Source organism: Triticum aestivum, chromosome 2B, assembly GCF_018294505.1.
Source record: "Triticum aestivum cultivar Chinese Spring chromosome 2B, IWGSC CS RefSeq v2.1, whole genome shotgun sequence".
Taxonomy (NCBI): domain Eukaryota; kingdom Viridiplantae; phylum Streptophyta; class Magnoliopsida; order Poales; family Poaceae; genus Triticum; species Triticum aestivum.
The window spans coordinates 379593951-379617195 of NC_057798.1; positions in this window are offsets into that span (position 1 = coordinate 379593951).

Below are 23245 nucleotides of genomic sequence, written 5' to 3' on the forward strand. Positions count from 1 at the left end.
TCTTGTGGGCCCCTTGGGCGTCCACCGACGTACTTCTTCCTCCTATATATACCTACGTACCCCGAAAACAACCAGGAGCAAGACGAAACACAATTTCCACCACCGTATCCTTCTGTATCCGCGAGATCTCATCTTGGAGCCTTCACCGGCACTCCGCCGAAGGGGCAATCGACCACGGAGGGCTTCTACATCAACATCCTTGCCCCTCTGATGAGTTGTGAGTAGTTTACCACAGACCTATGGGTCCATAGTTATTAGCTAGATGGCTTCTTCTCTCTTTTTGGATCTCAATATAATGTACTCCCCCTCTCTTGTGGAGATCTATTCGATGTAAACTCTTTTTGCGGTGTGTTTGTCGAGATCCGATGAATTGTGGGTTTATGATCAAGTTTATCTATGAATAATATTTGAATCTTCTGTGAATTCTTTTCTGTATGATTGAGTTATCTTTGCAAGTCTCTTCGAATTATCAGTTTGGTTTGGCCTACTAGATTGATCTTCTTGCCATGGGAGAAGTGCTTAGCTTTGGGTTGAATCTTGCGGTGTCCTTACCCAGTGACAGAAAGGGTTGCAAGGCACGTATTGTATTGTTGCCATCGAGGATAACAAGATGGGGTTTATATCATATTGCTTGAGTTTATCCCTCTACATCATGTCATCTTGCTTAATGCGTTACTCTGTTCTTATGAACTTAATACTCTAGATGCAGGCAGGAGTCGGTCGATGTGTGGAGTAATAGTAGTAGATGCAGGCAGGAGTCGGTCTACTTGTTGCAGACGTGATGCCTATATACATGATCATGCCTAGATAGTCTCATAATTATTCTCTTTTCTATCAATTGCTCGACAGTAATTTGTTCACCCACCGTAATACTTATGCTATCTTGAGAGAAGCCACTAGTGAAACCTATGGCCCCTGGGTCTATCTCTTATCATATTTGCTTCCAATCTACTTCTATTTGCATCTTTACTTTTTACATCTATATTATAAAATACCAAAAATATATTTATCTTATCTTACTATCTTTATTAGATCTCATTTTCGCAAGTGGCCGTGAAGGGATTGACAACCCCTTTATTGCGTTGGTTGCGAGTTCTTTGTTTGTTTGTGTAGGTGCGTGGGACTTTTGAGGAGCCTCCTACTGGATTGATACCTTGGTTCTCAAAAACTGAGGGAAATACTCACGCTACTATCACTGCATCACCCTCTCCTCTTCGAGGAAAACCAACGCAAGCTCAAGACGCAGCAAGAAGGGTTTCTGGCACCATTGCCGGGGAGGTGAGTGCTTGAAGGTATATCTTTAGATCTTGCATTAAAATGGAGTTAAGTTTGTCTCATACGCTTCGTCTTTTTAATGTCTTTCCTGGGTATGATGGAAAGGAAAATTGTGCTCAAGTGCTAGAAGAAGAATGCATTAAAATGCTTGGTACTAAATCTTTGAATGATGAGCATGATTGCAATGTTGTTAGTATGAACTCTTTGAATATCCATAGTACTAATGATGATTGCACTAGTTATGATGAAAATATCTCTTATAAGCATGCCAACTTTTGTGGAGTGGATATTTGCATGAACACACCAAATAGAGAAGATATATATTGCAAGAGGCATAAGCATTTAGAAACTAAATTGTTGCAAGAAAAGTTAAATGGGAATGCTAAAAATTTACACTTCCTTTGCCGTACTTGTGAACTATGCAATGAACGTGGTCATCTGCATCTCCTATGCAAATTATTTCATGATCAAATCGTGTCCAAAAATTGTGATGATTTGATCTCCCTTGCACATTACAATGAACTTAGTTTACTTTTGGGTTATGAGGAATTGAAACGTTTAATTAAGGACCTTCCAGAATTTGCCCATAAGAAATTTCCTGATTTTGATCTAAAGGATATTTATATGTTTTGTGTGGAGAACTGCATTGAAAATCCTTATATTGCCAATTACCTAAAGAAAATAAAGCAAATAGAAGATGAAGAGAATACTAATGAAAGGGAAGAGACTTCCCAATATCCTCCTATTATTTCTTATGATGAATCATGTAACGAGGAGGAGCTTTCTATTCAACCAATCTCGTCAATAAGGAGCTCAAAGAGGAAGGTTGAACCCACACATAATGTGAAAAAGAAAAGGAAAAGAAGGGGCAACAAAGGTAAAAAGGTATCCCTCCCAAATGATGTTGCTCCTACTACTCATTGTGATGATGATAATTGTTATACTATTGGTGCTATCCATACAATTAATGATGAGAGTGATTATGCTTATGATATGAAAAGGCCCAAGCTTGGGGAAGCTATGTTTGATGAGGATGAAATATTTTAGAATATATTTGCTGAAATTAATGTTTGTCCCAAGCTTGGGGATTGTATGTTTGATGAAGATGATACTTTTAGCATCCCAAGTTTTGATATGCAAAGTTATTATGATGATAGCATGCCTCCTACTTATGATGATTATCTTGATGAAAGTGGGTTTGGAAGAGTGTCAACTTTATTTAGTGGTTCCACTATCTTGGGAGAGGTTTCAATCGATTATGATGAGAATGAAGTTGCTACTTATGATTATTGTGATGAAACTTATGCTATAAAAAGTACTGATGATTATATTTACAAATCTTGTCATGATTATGATTATCCTTTTTTTGAACATTACTCTTTTAATGTGGAAACAATTTTTAGTGTTGAAGTCTCTTATGATACACCCGCTATTCCGAATGAGATGAATTTTGCTTATGTGGAGAGTAGTAAATTTTCTATGCTTGTAGATCATGAAAAGAATGCTTTAGGTGCTGGTTATATTGTTGAATTCATTCATGATGCTACTGAACATTATTATGAGGGAGGAATATATGCTTGTAGGAATTGCAATAATGTCAAGTTTCCTCTCTATGTGTTGAAAATCTTGAAGCTATGCTTGTTTTACCTCCCTATGCTAGTTGATTATTGTTCCCATAAGTTGTTTGCTCACAAAATCCCTATTCATAGTAAGAGGGTTAGACTTAAATGTGCTAGTCATATTCTTCATGATGCTCCCGTTATGTTTCAATTCTTATCTTTTATGTGAGCATCATTGTCATCATCATGCCTAGCTAGAAAGGCATTAAAGAAAAGCGCTTGTTGGGAGACAACCAAATATTTACCCTTACTGTTTTTGTGTGTCCACATGATTATGCTACCGTAGTAATCATGTTTATAGCTTTTTGTTTCAATAAAGTGACAAGCAAGACCTTTAGGATAGCTTACGGTGATAGTTGTGTTGATCCTGCTGAAAATCAGAAACTTTTGCACCCAGTAAATTAGTTTTGTTAATTCATAGAAACGTGCTTCTGATCTGATTATTTTTTTCTATGGATTGGTACAAAAATTTCTTAGGACTTCCTAATTTGGTAGGATTTTTGGAGTTCCATAAGTATACGTTTGATACAGATTACTACAGATTGTTCTGTTTTTGAGAGATTCTGTTTTCTATGTGTTGTTTGCTTATTTTGATGAATCTATGGCTAGTATTGAGTGTATGAACCATAGATAGTTAGAATACAGTATATATTACACCAATATGAATTTAGAATGAGTTCATTACAGTACCTAAGTGGTGGTTTTATTTTCTTATACTAACGGAGCTTACGAGTTTTCTGTTGAGTTTTGTGTTGTGGAGTTTTCAAGTTTGGGGTAAAGCTTTGATGGAATATGGAATAAGGAGTGGAAAGAGCCTAAGCTTGGGGATGCCCAAGGCACCCCAGGGTAATATTCAAGGACAACCAAGAGCCTAAGCTTGGGGATGCCTCGGAAGGCATCCCCTCTTTCGTCTTCGTTCATCGGTAACTTTACATGGAGCTATATTTTTATTCGCCACATGATATGTGTTTTGCTTGGAGCATCATTTTATTGTGTTAGTATTTTCTTTCTGTTATTTATAATAATGTTTTGCATCTTCAGTTTTAATAAAAAAGTCAAGGATAGACTTTGCCATGCTTATTTTGCTAGTATACATGTTGCTGTTTGAAAACAGAAAGTTTACCACTGTTGCAAAAATTCCCTAGAACATTCTGAGAATGGTATAATGTTGAAAGTTTTTGCATGTTTAGCTCTGATAAATTTAATACAGTGGGAATTTTCTCTCATAATTTTTGGAGTTAGGGAAGTATTGATACTCTTGCATTCCTTACAGACTGTACTGTTTTGACAGATTGCTGTTATGGTTGTATTGTTTGCATATGTTTGTTTGTTTAATGACTCTATTTGATGATAGGAGTATTAAATATGTATAGGAATTTAGTATTCAATGTTGAATAATAATTTTAGTGATTTGTTACAGTAGAAAATGATAATGTTTTGCATTGGTTTATACTAACCTATCTCACGAGTTCTTGTTGAGTTTGTTGTGGATGAAGCTTTTGAGAAATAGAGAAACCATGATATGAGAGGAATTAAGGAGACACAAAAGTTCAAGCTTGGGGATGCCCAAGGCACCCCAAGATATTATTTCAAGAAGTCTCAAGCATCTAAGCTTGGGGATGCCCCGATGGGCATCCCACCTTTCTTCTTCAACAACTATCGGTTAGTATCGGTTGAGCCTAAGTTTTTGTTTCTTCACATGAGTTGTGTTATCCTTGCAATGTCATTTTATTTTGTTTTTCTCGCTGTTTGAATACAATACCAAGATCAGAAATTTATTTAATGAGAGAGAGTCTTCACATAGTTGCATAATTATTTAGCTACTCATTGATCTTCACTTATATCTATTTGGAGTAGTTTGTCTTTTACTCGTGTGCTTCACTTATATCCTATGAGTAAATTGTTGATTGAGTTGATTGTCATAAATCTGAAATTATATATGTTTCATTTGCTTATCCCATGGGGAGTAATGACTTCACATCTAAGAAGTAGAGGTTGTAAATTTATTGAAGGTTAGCAAGCATTGTATTGGTCATTTGAACAATTTCATGAAAGAATATTGAAGGAAGAGAGATTTCACATATAAATACACTATCCTAGACATCTTTTATAATTGGGAGCACTCATTAAGTATGACATGCTATAGAGTTGATGTTGGACAAGGAAGACAACGTAATGGTTTATGTTTTCCGACATCTCAGTTAAAGTATATTGTCATGGATCATTCAACCATGTTGAGCTTGCCTTTCCCCCTCATGCTAGCCAAAATTCCTTGCACCAAGTAGAGATACTACTTGTGCTTCCCAATATCCTTAAACCCAGTTTTCCCATGAGAGTCCGCCATAAATACCTATGGATTGAGTAATATCCTTCAAGTAAGTTGTCATCGGTGCAAGCAATAAAAATTGCTCTCTAAATATGTATTATCTTTTGGTGTGAAGAAAATAGCTTTATATGATCTCTTGTTATGGAAGCAATAAAAGCGACAGTCTACATAATAAAGGTCCATATACAAGTGGCAATATAAAGTGACGTTCATTCGCATTAAGATTTTGTGCATCCAACCTTAAAAGCGCATGACAACCTATGCTTCCCTTTGCGAAGGGCCTATATTTTACTTTATGTCTTTTGTTTTAGGGACAATTCCATTTCTCCCCTAACTTGATCCACCTCCTGGCATTTGCCCCTAATTTTTTGTTATGCTCAAAAATACCCCTGTGCCGTCAAGCCGCCTTACAGAAATGCCCTTCTGTGCCGTTACCGTCCGGTCATAGGGGTTTGACCGTCTGGTGAACAGTAACATGGTGAACAGTAAATTCGAAAAAAAAAACAAAAAAAATCTGAAATTTTGTGGGATCAAAGATACTCAAGGGCGCAAGGTGCGTGCAAATTTTCGTGCTGTTTGGACATTCCAGGAACTCGTGGCAAAGGAAAAAATGTAAATCTATACGCTGTGAACACTAAATTCAAAAAAAAAAGTAGCAAGAAAATTTTAAAAAAGTATGAAAAAAATTGGCATCAAAGAGGCTTGGGTGCGCAACGCGCTTGCACATTTTTGTGATCAAATGACATGCGAGGTGCTCTAGCAAAAAAAACAAAATAATGCATTTTTTCAAAAAAAAATCTGCGTCAAATTTTGTTTTTTTCTCCAGGAGCTCCTACAGTGACGAAACACAACAAAAATTTGCATGCACCTTGTGAACCCCAGCCTCTTTGATGCCTAAAAATTTCATACTTTTTTGAATTTTCTTGCAACTTTTTTGAATTTGCTGTTCATAGCGTACATTTTAAAGTTTTTCCTTTAACACAAGCTACTGGAATGTCCAAACTGCACAAAAAATTGCATGCACCTTGCTCCCTTGAGTATCTTCGATCCCACAAAATTTCAGATTTTTTTGATTTTTTTGATATTTTTTTCGAATTTACTGTTCATCATGTTACTATTCACCAGACGGTCAAAGCCCTTTGACCGGACGGCAAGGCATTTCTATAAGGTGACTTGACGGAAGAGGGGTATTTTTGAGGATACTTGGAAATTAGGGGCAAATGCCAGGTGGTGGCTCAAGTTAGGGGGAGAAATGGAATTGTCCATTTATTTTATGCAAGAGTCAAGGTGATCTTCACCTTTCCCCTTTTTCATTTTATCCTTTGGCAAGCACTTTGTGTTGGGGTGATCCTGATATATATATCCAATTGGATGTACGTTAGCATGAACTATTATTGTTGACATCAACCAAAGGTGAATACGTTGGGAGGCAATACTATAAGCCCCTATCTTTCTCAGTGTCCGATTGAAACTCCATAACCATTAGTATTGCGTGAGTGTTAGCAATTGTAGAAGACTATATGATAGTTGAGTATGTGGAGTTTGTTATTCCTGAAAATAAGATGAATTGCAATTGTTTGATGACTGAGAATGAAGTTTGCTAGTTTTCAAGAAAGTTTATGGTCTATGCTTTGACATGTGAATTGCTTGTTACTTTATCATGAGAAGTTTTATGAGATGAACTACTGTTATGACATATTATCATGCTAGAAAAGGTGATTGAAATTATCATTGATCAAACTTGTGCACCTTCTAGCATTCACACTTCATAAATTCTTTCTTTATCACTTACCTACTCGAGGACGACTAGGAATTAAGCTTGGGGATGCTGATACGTCTCCAACGTATCTATAATTTATGAAGCATTCATGCTATTTTATTATTTGTTTTGAATGATTACGGGCTTTATTATACACTTTTATATTACTTTTGGGACTAACCTATTAACTGGAGGCCCAGCCCATATTGCTGTTTTATTGCCTGTTTTAGTATTTCGAGGAAAAGGATTATCAAACGGAGTCCAAACGGAATGAAACCTTCGGCAACGTGATTTTTTGGAAGAATATGATCCTGGAGACTTGGAGTTCACGTCAGAAGATACTCGAGGCAGCCACGAGATAGGAGGACACCCCCCTGTAGGGCGCGCCCCCTGTCTCGTGGGCCCCTCGACTCTCCCCAGACCGACTTCTTTCGCCTATATAAGCCTACGTACCCTAAAACCATCGAATATCAAGATAGCTCGGGAGTTCCGCTGCCGCAAGCCTCTGTAGCCACCAAAAACCTCTCCGGAGCCCGTTCCGGCACCCTGCCGGAGGGGGAACCCATCACCGGTGGCCATCTTCATCATCCCGACGCTATCCATTACGAGGAGGGAGTAGTTCTCCCTCAGGGCTAAGGGTATGTACCAGTAGCTATGTGTTTGATATCTCTCTCTCTCGTGTTCTCTCTATGGCACGATCTTGATGTATCGCGAGCTTTGCTATTATAGTTGGATCTTATGATGTTTCTCCCCCCTCTACTCTCTTGTGACGAATTGAGTTTCCCTCTTGAAGTTATATTATCGGATTGAGTCTTTGATTTGAGAACACTTGATGTATGTCTTGCCGTGTTTATCAGTGGTGACAATGGGATATCACGTGCCACTTGATGTATATTTTTGTGACCAACTTGCGGGTTCCGCCCATGAACCTATGCATAGGGGTTGGCACACATTTTCTTGACTCTCCGGTAGAAACTTTGGGGCACTCTTTGAAGTACTTTGTGTTGGTTGGATGAATCTAAGATTGTGTGATGCATATCATATAATCATGCCCACGGATACTTGAGGTGACAATGGAGTATCTAGGTGACATTAGGGTTTTGGTTGATTTTTGTCTTAAGGTGTTATTCTAGTATGAACTCTATGATGGATCGAGCAGAAAGAATAGCTATATGTTATTTTACTACGATCTCTTGAATAGATCAATGAAAAAGGATAACTTTGAGGTGGTTTCGTACCCTACCATAATCTCTACGTTTGCTCTCCGCTATTAATGGCTTTGGAGTGACTCTTTGTTGCATGTTGAGAGATTGTTATATGATCTATCTATGTTATTATTGTTGAGAGAACTTGCACTAGTGAAAGTATGAACCCTATGCCTTGTTTCCTATCATTGCAATACCTTTTATGCTCACTTTTATCATTAGTTACCTTGATGTTTTTATATTTTCATATTAGAAAAACCTTTATCTACCATCCATATTGCACTTGTATCACCATCTCTTCGCCGAACTAGTGCACCTATACAATTTACCATTATATTGGGTGTGTTGGGGACACAAGAGACCCTTTGTTATTTTGTTGCATGGGTTGCTTGAGAGAGACCATCTTCATCATACGCCTCCCACGGATTGATAAATCTTAGGTCATCCACTTGCGGGAAATTTGCTACTGTCCTACAAACTTGTGCACTTGCAGGCCCAATAACGTCTACTCTCTTGTGATGAATTAAGTTTCCCTCTTAAAGTTATCTTATCGGATTGAGTCTTTGATTTGAGAACACTTGATGTATGTCTTGCCGTGTTTATCTGTGGTGACAATGGGATATCACGTGCCACTTGATGTATGTTTTGGTGACCAACTTGCGGGTTCCGCCCATGAACCTATGCATAGGGGTTGGCACACGTTTTCTTGACTCTCCGGTAGAAACTTTGGGGAACTCTTTGAATTACTTTGTGTTGGTTGGATGAATCTAAGATTGTGTGATGCATATCGTATAATCATGCCCACGGATACTTGAGGTGACAATGGAGTATCTAGGTGACATTAGGGTTTTGGTTTATTTGTGTCTTAAGGTGTTATTCTAGTATGAACTCTATGATGGATCGAGCGGAAAGAATAGCTATATGTTATTTTACTACGAACTCTTGAATAGATCAATGAAAAAGGATAACTTTGAGGTGGTTTCGTACCCTACCATAATCTCTACGTTTGTTCTCCGCTATTAGTGGCTTTGGAGTGACTCTTTGTTGCATGTTGAGAGATTGTTATATGATCTATCTTTGTTATTATTGTTGAGAGAACTTGCACTCGTGAAAGTATGAACCCTATGCCTTGTTTCCTATCATTGCAATACCGTTTACGCTCACTTTTATCATTAGTTACCTTGCTGTTTTTATATTTTCAGATTACAAAAACCTTTATCTACCATCCATATTGCACTTGTATCACCATCTCTTCGCCGAACTAGTGCACATATACAATTTACCATTGTATTGGGTGTGTTGGGGACACAAGAGCCTCTTTGTTATTTCGTTGCAGGGTTTCTTGAGAGAGACCAGCTTCATCCTATGCCTCCCACAGATTGATAAACCTTAGGTCATCCACTTGAGGGAAATTTGCTACTGTCCTACAAACCTGTGCACTTGCAGGCCCAACAACGTCTACAAGAAGAAGGTTGTGTAATAGACATCATTCTTCTTCTCGAAGAGACGAAGAGCCAAGCGCAACTTGAACGTGGCAGTTGCGAACGCTCATGTGGCAGTCTTTGTGTAGGACTGGGGCGTGGTGCGGAGCCTTGGAGCATGCATATAGCCAGGCTCTTGCATGAAAAAAATTTGCCATGTAAGTAGGCTATAAGCCCACTATTGTACTTTCCCGCCCTGTAAACTAGAAAGGAGGGACTACTCCCTCGGTTCCTAAATACTCCCTCAGTTTTTATTTAGTCCGTGTATTAGCTTTGGTAAAAGTCAAGCTTTATACACTTTGACCAAGTTTATAAGAAAAATTAACATAAGCAATAACAAATCAATACAATTAGATTTCTTATTGAATGGACTTTCACATCATATATATTGATATGATAAATATTTATGTTATTTTTTATAAACTTGGTCAGACTTTATGAAAATTTGACTTTAGTCAACTCTAATATGTAGAGTAAATAAAAACCAAGGGAGTATTTGCCTTTCTAGAGATTTCAACAAGTGACTACACCCTAAATGAGTACATACGGAGCAAACGGAGTGAATCTACACCGTAAACAAATACGTAGTTCTCTCGGTTTCCTCTCCGCATTGGTTGGGGTGCACAATATTTATTTATTTTTGAATCTCGGGGTGCACAATATTGAGTATACTACTACTGGCTAGTCTCTTTTTGACACGCATTTACGTTCATACGGCTTGAATATCAAAGAGGCAGAGGGTAGTGGTCCCGGAAATGTTGAATGGTCAATTATGCCTCCGCATTCAATTAACATGCAGAGGCAGGAGTAAGAGCATGGTTAATGGTACAACCAACTGCTGGCTATAAGATGTTGCCATATCATCTATAGCCAACTGAAAGTGTGTTACATCGACTAGAGGGGGGGGTGAATAGGCGATTTCTACGAAATCTCCACTAAGGAATTTTAGGGTGAGGAAATTCCTAAGCGAAGAACTACTTGCAGTGGAATAAGTACTCAGGTATAGGCAAAACAGAGTAACATCATAGTCATCATGATGAATGAAAGACAAGCACTGAGTACAGAAAGCGTAAACACAGGATAATCAGGATGAAGACAAACTGACTGAAGAAATAGGATTGAGGACTTAGACAAAGTCTTCAGTCAAAGTCTTGAAACAGTAATGATTAGGTACATCAACACATAACTGATGAAAACAAAGGGTTGAGGAAATAGAACCAGTTAGCTTGGTGAAAACAATGATTTGTTCGACCAGTTCCAACTGTTGTGACAGTTGTACGTCTGGTTGGAGCGGCTGAGTATTTAAACTCGAGGACACACAGTCCCGGACACACAGTCCTCACCGTATTCTCCTTGAGCTAAAATCACGAAAATCTCGCCCAACAGTAGTGGTAAGTCTTCATAGGTGACTTCCAAACCTTCACAGACTAGGTCACGCGACAATCCACAATTCCTCTTGGACGCTCAGACCATGACACCTAACCGCCTAGAGGATACACAGTCCTCAAAGGTAACAAGCATCGGTTCCACACAGGAACAATCTCTTCAGTGATGCTCAATCACTTTGGGGTTTGTAGGTTTGGGTTTGGGATTTGGGTTTTCCTCACTTGATGATTTTCGCTCAAAGTCCTCAAAGGATGGGATGCTCTTAAATCACAATTGTCAGTTTCTCTCGGAGCAGCCAACTAGCTAGTGGTTGTAGGGGGCGGCCATTTATAGCTGAGGGAGAAGCCCGACATGATAAGACGTAAATGCCCTTCAATCATATGACCGTTAGGTGGTAGATATTTTGAACGGCTAGCGCACGACTCAGCAACAGTCGGATATTTTGAGGTTCGAATTCCTCAGGGCTATCATGTTCCTCACTGTGTAGGCAATCCGCACTGGCGAATTCCTAACTCCTTAGTCAGAAAAAATTCCTCAGAGACCAGAAGATCTTCGTCTCTGTCACTGAAGAAATTGACTGAACTGATATGAGATTTCCAATGGCTTCACTCGAAGGATTGGGTAGGTGTAGGATTTTGAGAGGAGCATCACATGGAAATTTGTTTCCTTAGTATTACCTCGACCCCCTTTAACAATATGGTGTTTCCTATGACTCAAGAGGAAGAAAATGAAACTAGGAAAACAAAAGTCTTCACGCTCCAGATTCCTCGCATGAATATCGAGGTCTTCACGGTCACACCAATTTCTTTACTTTCAAAGTCTTCAGGAGAACCAAAGTCTTCAGCCGAAGACATTCATTTTTAGGGGTCGACTTTCACTGTAAATATCAAACTCCTCATTGACTTATAGAGCCTATGTACACTCACAAACATATTAGTCCCTTAACCTATAAGTCTTCAATACACCAAAATCACTAAGAGGCACTAGATGCACTTACAATCTCCCCCTTTTTGGTGATTGATGAAAATATAGGTTAAGTTTTCAACGAGGATAAACATATGAATTGAAAGTACTCAAAATTGAGGAATTTGATTGCAAGATATAGAAGAAATCCCCCCTGAAGATGTGCATAGTGAGGTATTTGCTTTTGAAGCAATGCACACTTGAAGAGTAGAATCATGGAGATCTCCCCCTATGTATTGTAATTCATACACGCATTTAACATATGAAATGAAGAATTTGAATTGCATGATAAAATATGGTGACTGATGTAATTCAGCATGCGTGCATAAGATTAATGAGGAAGTAGCATGCAGAAAAATAGAGCAAAAGTATCAGGTCACCATCGGACTTAAGTTTACAACTCGATCAACAAAAGCTTCAGAAGAGCGAGAGTTGCAACTTAACAAAAAAATGCCCATATATATAGACCCGCTTGGAGACTAACTCAAATTTATCCCCCTTTGTCATCAAATGACCAAAAGGGACAAAAAGTGAGGACTAACGCCCTTGAAGAATTTCTTCACGAAGTCGATGGAGAAGCGCCAGCGTTGTTGGGGTCGTCCATTGGAGTAGGGCCTGCCGCAGTGTCATCCAGATCTTCATTTTCATCAGTGTCGTGGGACGAGGAATATGAACTGGGCACCTGTAAGTGCATCTAGTGCCACCCCTAGTTGGTTTTGGAGTATTGACGACAAAGTTGGTTGAGGGACTAATGCGTTTGTGAGAATTGCAGGATAACGCAGGTAGTGTCCCTCATTGATTCAGTTTACCTACCGGAGATGACCCCTAAAAATGTATGAAGACATTGACGACAATGGTGGTATGAGAAGATATTCATATTGAAGACTATGACATGAGAAGACATTGCGTGAAGACTATGGAGCACGAAGACTGTGTGGTTTCGTTGTTTCCTTTTCTTCTTTGTTGAGTCATAGGAACCACCGTACTGTTAAGTGGGGTCCAAGTGAACTAAGTCAGAGTGACTGAAGTGATGCTCAACCCAAATCCTATGTCTTCGAGCGAAGACAATGACAGCAAATCTTATCCAGAGTTGGATGATCAGCTTTGCTTGTAGCCCAAGTAAAGTTGTCGTGTGTGTTTGAAATCTAACCGTTGGAACACGTGTCCGTTCCTTAGTGACCCAGGGTCATTTCGGACAAATCAGGTCGGGTTGCCTAGTGGCTATAAATAGCCCACCCCCTATACCATAAATTGGTGGCTGCTCAGAGTTAATATACGGCTTTTGTCGTTTGAGAGCAACCCACTCGAAGCATTTGAGAGAGAGAGAAATCCTTGCGAGAACAAAGCCCAAACACCCAGAGCCAAAGAGTGTTAGGCATCACTGTAGTCTTTCTGTCTGTGTGACCTGAAGACTTATTACACTTGAGGACTGTGTATCCTCCAGCCGGTTAGGCGTCGCGTTCTGAGCATCCAAAAGTCATTGTGGATTGCCGGGTGAACGAAGTCTGTGAAGGTTTGGAAGTCTACCTTGAAGACTTACCAGAGTGATAGGGCGAGGACTGGGTGTCCTTAGCTCAAGGGGAATAAGGTGAAGACACGGTCTTCTGAGTTGAATCTCAGCCTCCCTAACCAGACGTACAGTTGTCACAGCAACTGGAACTGGTCCAACAAATCCTGTGTCTTCAACAAGCAACTGGTTCTATCTCTTCCCTCCTTTACTTTGAGTTTGTCTTCGTGAAGTCATTGCTTACTGTCCTATCTGATTGACTTCATTGCTTGACTACTATTGTTGATTGGCTTCATACTATCTTCCATCCTGATCCTACTACCTAGCTGCTATTAGTCTTCGTACGTTAACGCTATTGAATACTTGACTATGGCTTGCTTGTTGTAGTTTATCTTCCGCTGCATATCAATTAGGTTGTTTTTATGTTTGTATTCGAAACTTCCATGTTTTGAAGACTTTCATAAAAATTGCCTATTCACCCCCCTCTAGTCGATAACTATCACTTTCAATTGGTATCGGAGCAAGGTACTCCCTTGTTCTGTGTGATTCGGTTTAACCACCTGGAGTTTAGCTATGTCGACTGCAGGGATAATCAAAGTCTCCGCTGCTTGCCACGTGTTCGATGGAACAGAATGTCCCTACTGGAAGAATAAGATGCGCATGCATCTTGAAGCCATTGATGTCGACCTCTGGTATGTCGTCAAGAATGGCGTTCCCAAAACTGGTGAAGGTGTCACCCCTACTGATGTCAAGAAGTTCATTCAACTGGACTCGACTGCAAAGAACATCATCTGTGGTCATCTGACCAAAGGACAGTATGGCCGTGTGAGTGCTCTGGAAACATCAAAGCTAGTCTGGGACTAGCTGTCCAAGGTCAATGAAGGCGTCTCTACATAGAGAGACCAGAGGATCAGTGTTCTTCACAATCTCTTCAATCGCTTCAAGAGAAACGACAATGAAAATGTCCAGCTCACGTTTGATCGCCTCACCGACATCACAAATGAGCTTCAGGCTCTCGGTGCCACTGAGATCACCAAGCATGAAATTGTCAAGACACTGCTGAGATCACTTGACACCTCCTTTGACACCCTTTCCCTCATGATACAAGAACGTCCTGACTTCAAGACACTCGATCCGTTTGATATACTTGAGAGGCTCAACACACATGAGTTCCAGCTTTCTGAGAAAAGAGATATCTATGGCCCCAACTATGGCCGAACTCGTGCTTTGAAGGCAAAAGTTGTTTCCTCATCTGAAGAAGAAGAATCTGACTGCGGTTCTGACGATCCTGAAGACATTGGAAGGGAGCTTGCTATGCTTGTGAAGAAGTTCCAGAAATTCACCAAGAAGAAGGGCTTCAGAAAGTCTTCACGATCCAGTTCAAGAAATGATGAAGCTTCCACTCAAGACAACAAGAAGAGAACATGTCACAAGTGTAAGAAGCCTGGGCACTACATCTCTGAGTGTCCTTAGTGGGACAATGACAAGAAGAAGAAGAAGAGCAAGGAATATGACTCCGATGACAAGAAGAAGAAGAAATCTTTGAAGTCTTCTTCCAAGTCCTCATCAAGGTCTTCATCTCACAAGAAGAGCTCATCTGGAAAGGCCTGTGCTTTCGTTTGCAAGGAAATGGATTCAGAGGAGGAGTCTGCGTCTGAGGAGGCAGAGGTGGAATCTGAAGCTGAGTCCGACTCTGGCGTTGAAAGTCTGGCTCTGGCCACAGCCTACGTCGCCAAGTCCATCTTCAACACTGAAGGCAATGACTCCCACTCCAACGCTGATGATGACAAGGACGATCTCGCTCCCACCTACTGCTTCATGGCACGCGGTGCCAAGGTAAAATCGTGCGATGCTTACTTTCAAACATCAAGTGAAGATGACTCTGATTGTGAATCTAAACCCAGCTATAAAACACTTGCTAAAATTGCCACTGAACAACAAAGGGCTATGGAACATACTCAAAAACTGTTAGACAAAAGCGATGACCTGTTGGACGTGGAAATGACACGTTCACAGTCCTTAGTTGAAGACATAAAAAATCTTCATGCTAAGTATCAAGAACTTGAAAGTCTTCATGAGACGCTCTCAACCACTTATGAAAAGCTCTCCTATGATTATCTTCAAAGGAAGCAAGAGCTTGAGAAACTGAAAGTGACTCATGAAGATCTTCAAAAAGAGAATGAGTCATTTCGCGCTTAACAGATCAGTCCCGCTCAGGATAAATTTGAACCACCATGCTTAAAATGCATTGAGCGCGATAACGCTACCTCTATTGCTGAATGTTCCACTGCTGCTACTGTTGCTCTGTCTTCAACTACTGATGTGGTAACTAACCCCTCTTCTGAGGATACCACTACTATTGCTGATGAAAATGCTAGGTTGAAGACATTGCTTGAAACAGGGATGTATAAAAGTCTGAAAGGGCATCAGACACTTTGTGATGTCCTCAAAAAGCAGATTCTGAACCGAAACCCTAGGAAAGAGGGTGTTGGGTTCGAGAGGAAAATGAATGCTGATGGTTCCTACTGGAAGCCTGAGTAGTATCCCAAAACCACATGGGTTGCTGCAAAGGAACCTTCAGTGGAACCATCTACTTTATCTGGATTTACTTGTGCTAATCCTATTATCATTTATGAATCCTTTGATGCAAACTATAAACTATTCAAAAATCAAAATGGTGAAGTGTTTGCCAGGTATATTGGTACTAACTGCAGGAATGGACCTCCTGTGAAGAAGATCTGGGTTCCCAAAAGCTGCCTTGAGAATCTTCCAGTGAATGTCATCATGACACCACTAGGGAAGAAGACAAACCCCAGACCAAAGGCATCATATGGTCCAACGGCTACTTACGAACACAGGACTCACTTGAGTCACCCTAATGCCAATGTTTTGGAGGGAAATCATACTCAGACTCATGAATATGAGCGTGTGTCTTCAAATCACTATGTTCATAGAACTAAGAACTTTTCTGCTTATTCACATGAGTATCATTCATCTCCTGCAAGGCTATTTGCTAGGGCTTCAAAGCCGAAATTCTCAGATGCTGCACTTAGACTCATTGCTTCTAAGCCACCCCTGAAAATGTGGGTGGTGAAGAAGAATTAACTCTATTTTGCAGAATGTGGTCTCCAGCCAGCAATCAATGGCGTCCGATAGAATTGCTAGCGACCTAAAACACAAAGGGACACATGATAAAATAACTTAATATGTATTCCACATATGAATCGCTTACATGTCCTACTGTGTGCTAACTTTCATCTATGCTGTGATAATCCAAGTGTGCATCAAATGCTTATGCTTCACAACATACATTGTGAAGCCTATCCCTCTAACTGCACTGTAGGGTACACCAAAAGCTTCAGAATGGATTATTGACAGCGGATGCACTAATCATATGACTGGCGATCAAAGTCTTCTCATGGACTCAACCTTACGTCCATCCGACAAGAGTCAAATCACATTTGCTGACACTGGTAAAGGCAAAGTATTGGGTCTAGGTAGAGTTACAATCTCAAAGGATCAACACATGGATAAAGTGATGCTTGTTGAATCCCTTGGATTCAACTTAATGTCTGTCTCAATGCTTTGTGACTTAAACATGATTGTGATATTTGGAAAATATCGTTGCCTTGTACTAATGGAATCTGACAAATCTCTAGTCTTTGAAGGGTATAGGAAAGGTGATCTATACATGGTAGATTTCTCAGCAGGTCCACAGCTTCCCGTATGTCTTCTTGCAAAAGCTTCAGAATGTTGGCTCTCGCATCGAAGGCTGGGGCACGCTAGCATGAGGAACTTGCACACTCTCGTCAAAAAGAAGCATGTCATAGGCATCGAAGGTGTCAAGTTCAAGAAAGATCATTTGTGTGGTGCTTGCGAAGCTGGGAAGATGACGAGGGCCAAGCACCCCTCCAAGACAATCATGACAACATCTCAACCCTTCGAGCTGCTACACATGGACTTATTTGGACCTACCCACTACTCCACCCTCACAATAAGGGCGTGTCTCTATGGCTTCGTCATTGTTGATGACTACTCAAGATACACATGGGTGCACATAATTCTCTACAAGACTGAAGTACAAGATGTCTTCAGACGATTCGCCAATCGAGCAATGAACAACTATGGCGTCAAGATCAAACATATCAGAAGTGATAACGGCACTGAATTCAAAAACACCGGCCTTGATCTTTATCTGGATACAATGGGAATCACTCATTAATTTTCTGCTCCATACACACCACAGCAAAATGGCATTGTTGAGCGCAAAAATAGAACCCTTATTGAGATGGTTCGAACAATGCTTGACGAGTACAAGACACCAAGAAAGTTCTGGCCTGAAGCCATTGATACAGCTTGTCACATCATCAATTGTGTCTACATCCATAAGCTTCTGGGCAAAACATCCTATGAGCTCCTCACTGGCAAGAAGCCAAATGTCAGCTACTTCAGAGTCTTTGGTTCTAGGTGCTGGATCAAGGATCCCCATCACAAGTCAAAATTTGAACCCAAAGCTCACGAAGGCTTCATGCTTGGCTATGGAAAGGATTCGCACTCTTACAGAGTCTTCAACCTCTTCCACTACAAAATCATTGAAACAGTGGATGTGCGATTTGATGAAACCAATGGTTCACAAAGAGAAATTCTGCCAAGTACACTTGATGAAGCTCCTTCCTGTGAATCTATCAAGTTGATGGGAACTGGTGAGATCATGCCCTCTGAAGCACAGCCTGAAGAGGAACTTATCATTTCTGCACCAAACCAACCTGAAGACAATGCTCAGACCGAAGACAATACTTCCAATGATGACAATGATCAGCATGAGCAAGGTCTTCGTCCAGTTCATCCGCGTGTTGCAAATGAAGTACAAATTGAGAAGATAATTGACAGCATCAATGCGCCTGGTCCCTTACTCGCTCAAGAGCAACACCGTTAGCAAACTTCTGTGGGCACTTTTCATTTGTGTCAATATCAGAACCCAAGAAAGTTGTTGAAGCTTTTATGGAACCTGAATGGATTCAAGCCATGCAAGAAGAACTTCAATAGTTCAAGCTGAATAATGTTTGGGAACTTGTCAAGCGACCTGACTCTCGCAAGCATAACATTATAGGAACAAAATGGATATATCGAAACAAGCAAGATGAGCATGGTCAAGTCGTCAGAAACAAAGCACGTCTTGTGGCTCAAGGATATACTCAAGTTGAAGGAATTGACTTCGATGAAACATTTGCTCCTGTTGCTAGGTTGAAGCCATTCGCATACTGCTAGCCTATGCAAATCATCACAACATCTTGCTATATCAAATGGATGTAAAGAGTGCATTTCTCAATGGCAAGATTGAAGAAGAAGTATATGTTGCACAACCACCTGGCTTTGAAGATCCAAAACATCCTGATATGGTGTACAAGCTGAACAAAGCACTGTATGGCCTCAAACAAGCTCCTCGTGCCTGGTATGATACAATCAAAGACTTCCTGAAGAGCAAAGGCTTCAAAGTTGGATCCCTCGATCCCACACTCTTCACGAAGACATATGATGGTGAACTGTTCGTGTGCCAAATATATGTGGATGACATAATCTTCGGCTGCACCAACCAGAAGTACAGTGATGAGTTTGGGTACATGATGCAAGAGCAATATCAAATGTCCATGATGGGAGAGCTGAAGTTTTTCCTTGGTCTTCAAATTCGTCAGCAACGAAATGGCATCTTCATATCTCAAGAAAAATATCTCAAAGATTGCCTGAAGAAGTTCGGCATGCAAGATTACAAAGGTTACACGACGCCAATGCCAGCCAAACACCATCTTGGTCCCGACGACAATGGTAAAGAGTTGGATCAAAAGGTATACCGCTCCATGATTGGTTCTTTACTTTACCTATGTGCATCTAGGCCAGATATTATGCTTAGTGTTTGCATGTGTGCTCGATTCCAAGCAGCACCAAAGGAATCGCATCACGTAGCTGTGAAGCGAATTCTTCGATATTTGGCTTACACCCCAACACTTGGATTATGGTATCCAAAGGGCTCAAGGTTTGATCTGGTTGGATTCTCGGATGCTGATTATGCTAGTGACAAGGTGGATCGCAAGTCAACATCAGGCACATGTCATTTTCTTGGTCGATCACTTGTCTGTTGGTCTTCAAAGAAGCAGAACTGTGTATCACTCTCAACTGCTGAATCTGAATACATTGCTGCTGGATCCCGTTGTGCTCAGCTTCTGTGGATGAAGCAAACTCTCAAGGACTATGGCATTGATCTGAAGCAAGTCTCTCTCTTCTGCGACAACGAAAGTGCCATCAAGATTGCCAACAATCCAGTCCAACACTCGAAGACAAAGCACATTGAAATACGTCATCACTTTCTCAGAGATCATGTTATGAAGAAAGATATAGATATCATGCACGTCAACACTGAAGAGCAACTGGCAGATATCTTCACAAAGCCCTTGGATGAGAAAAGGTTTTGCAAGTTACGGTGTGAGCTAAATATCTTGGAATCCTCGAATGTCGTGTGATCAGGCACACATCCTAACACTTATGCATGTTGATGATGTAGATGTGCAACACACAAAGTAATGTATATCTTCAATCAATGAAGATTTACACTCTGAGTGTGAATACATTAACATGGAATTTGACTTCGGAGCACCACGATAATTGTGCGCCGTGTCTGGGTCTAATACTTCCTATACGGTGGGTAATGCCACCACCAAATTTCTCAGTTTGAAGTGTTTCACTCATGGCGTTATTTTGCAAAGATTCCGCATTTGGTTTGTCTTCAGTATCAATTTATCTTCGTGATTTTTTTGCGCTATAATGATCTGATTGCATATATATATATATATACTAGTGTTCTGTCCTCTACATCATTCACTTATAGCTATGTTCTCAAGTTGAATCTTTTGAACTAAGTGAATGTGATCGGACCCTAATATCTCTATGCTTACTATCTCAAACTCTATCTGTCCAAATCATATGCATTCTATTGAAACTGTCGAATGTCTTCTCTGCATCCTTGTCAGCATAAGACACAAAGACAAAACATCAAGTCCTATTTAAATGAATCATCTAAATTGTCGATATCCGGAGAAGCCGGAACGAACATCGGACATACTTGGCGGGCGTGGGAACGTGGAACAATTCTAAGTATGTTGCATGCTTGCCACGTACCCCTCAGATGTGAACCGCCAGGGGCACCAGCGTAATTGCGCTGTGTCTCTCACCTACTTATAAATACTTGTCCCCTGCGGTAAAGAAATCCTTCTTCCACCTCTCCACCTCCGTTAAAACCCTAGCGCCACCGCTAGCTCTCGATGACGCCGGCGACGAAGCGCTTAGCTGCTGCGACTTCTCCGACGCCGTCCTCACGCCGGCCACGGGCATCGTCCTCTCCGCCGTCGCCGTACGTGTCCTCCGTCGCCAAGTTAGGGCACGGTGGGCTGAACTGCTCGGTCTCTCATTCTTCCCATCTAGCAGTTCGTCGTGCGGTAATTATAACTCTATTTTTACCACCTTTTTGATCTTCATAGATTCATCCTACTTACCGAAAGTGGTTTCTGCCTACTCAATGTTAGATCTATTCTATCTGCATCTCATAATGCCTAGTCTATTCACTTAGATTTCCTATCTAGTTTGATTCCTCACTTGTACTTATTCACGGATTGGTACAAATCTGGAACCAACTCACCACATATAAGTGAATGTATTCGCATCATGAGGTCAATGTCTTCAAACTGATTTATCTTCAAAATCTTCTGAGAATGCATATGACCTCTTCCCCTTCCCTCGCATCTCTAATGCTGTCACACGTACATGTCCGTGGGAGAATCCCTTGGTTCTCATAGTCTGCATTCGTTTGCAGAATACTTACATCATCATATCAGTTCTCCTGAAGCCAGTTCCTGCTTGACCAGCAAGCGTAAATCTCTGAAGCCTCTGAACATATTGAAGCCATTCAGCTTGAAGTTCATGGCTGCAGAAAAATCAGCAAGGAAGGGTGGCAGACAGCGTCGTGGGGGAACTTCGAAGGATCCGCCTGAGGATCTGGCAGAAATGTAAAAAACAGATCCTGAAGAAGATTACAATCAGCGCAAGACTCGAATCCAATGGATTCGACGCTATTGGGCTGAACAGTGGTACAAGTACAAGTTTGTCACCCAGGATTACGCAGAGAAATATGCTATCAAGAGCCCTTGGGGTGATATTCTCTATCGAGGCCTTCCCCCCAAGAACAAAGCTGAAGCCATTGTGCAAGAATTCTATCCTTGCATGGTCCTTGGGCCACAGCCTGAAGAAGCCGACCCATCATCATTGCTCTGGTGTCGCGACGACAATCTCTTCAAGCGCAACTTCCAGTTTGCTATGTCTTCAGCAAAGGAAAACAAGAAGTCATGGGGATTAGACTTCAATCCTGGTCCCTCTGCTCCCCGTGAGGATGGGACACGTGAAGCTGAAGAGAATTGAATTGGCCCCTTTGCAAACCTTGATGGTCTCATCTCCTACGTCTTGGTTCATGGTGCCAGAGTGGATCATCCCAACAATGATGTTGATTCTGATGAAGCCCCTGCTCCTACTCCAAGGCTGAAGAAGCCAAAGAAGGTTAAGGTTTCATCATCAGCCGCACCTCCAAAAGCTTCTCGTGTGAAGCCATTGGCCACTGCACCTCCTGAAGCCAGTGTGCAGTCTGAAGATCAATCTCGTATCTCCAAGAAGATGGAGAAGAAAAGACAACTTGTCAGGCATACTGATCAAGCTTTGACTCCTACTGCTATTCTGCGTGAAGAACCCATTGATCTATCAAGTGATGAAGATCTTGCGGATGATGCTCTTGAGCAGCTGATAAAGAGCAAGGAAGAAGCAGAAATCTTCAACAACTTGCCTCTCTTTGATGTGGCCATCATCCACAATTTCATTGACGAGTGGTTTGACACCCCAAACGTCAGCTTTGAAGATTTACAGCTTCCAATTGGCCTCAGCGTCTCTTTCAATGGCGCCATTGCTTCTGAGCTGGCTCTCGCTCAGCGAATCGTTGAGCTCAAGAACAAGATTGATTATGAGAAGGCTCAATTCAAGAAGCATGTGGCCAAGCTAAGTGTTCAAGACGTCTGAAACTTCAAAGTCATGCTGCATGAGCTTAAAGAAGCTTTTCTGAAGAAGCGCCAAGAAGCTCAAGGCTCTCGTGAGCGCATGAAGAGTTTGGCTGATAAGTGTGTGCTTGCCTACAATGAGGCTGAGAAGCGCAAGTCACTTGGCCGTCCTGGCATTGACCCCAGGATGGCAGCAAAGAAAAAGAAGAAGCTTCCTGCTGATCAGCCTGCGCCTTCAAGCCAAGAAGCTCCACGTATTATCTTCCCAAGTAGCATGACTGGCTCGAAGCCAAAGTTCGCCACAACCGCTTCAGAACAGAAGAAGACGAGGGCTGCAGAGGCAGAAGCCAGAAAGAGGAAGAATACCAAAGCCTCTGATGCCGCTCCCTCCAAGAAGAAGCGCAAGACCAAGAAGAATCGGGCTGCTCCCACAGAGCCCCTTTTTGTTGAACCCATCTCAGTGATTCATCCTGCATCTGCATCCCAAGAACTTCACATGACTGTTCATGAGCCTGCTTCCACAGAGGCTCCTGAAGCTGAAGATATTCCAGCAGCTGAACCCACCGCTGCTGAAGACATTGGTCATCATGAAAATGTTGAAGATGATGAAGTTCTTCCTTAGATCGAATACAATGTGG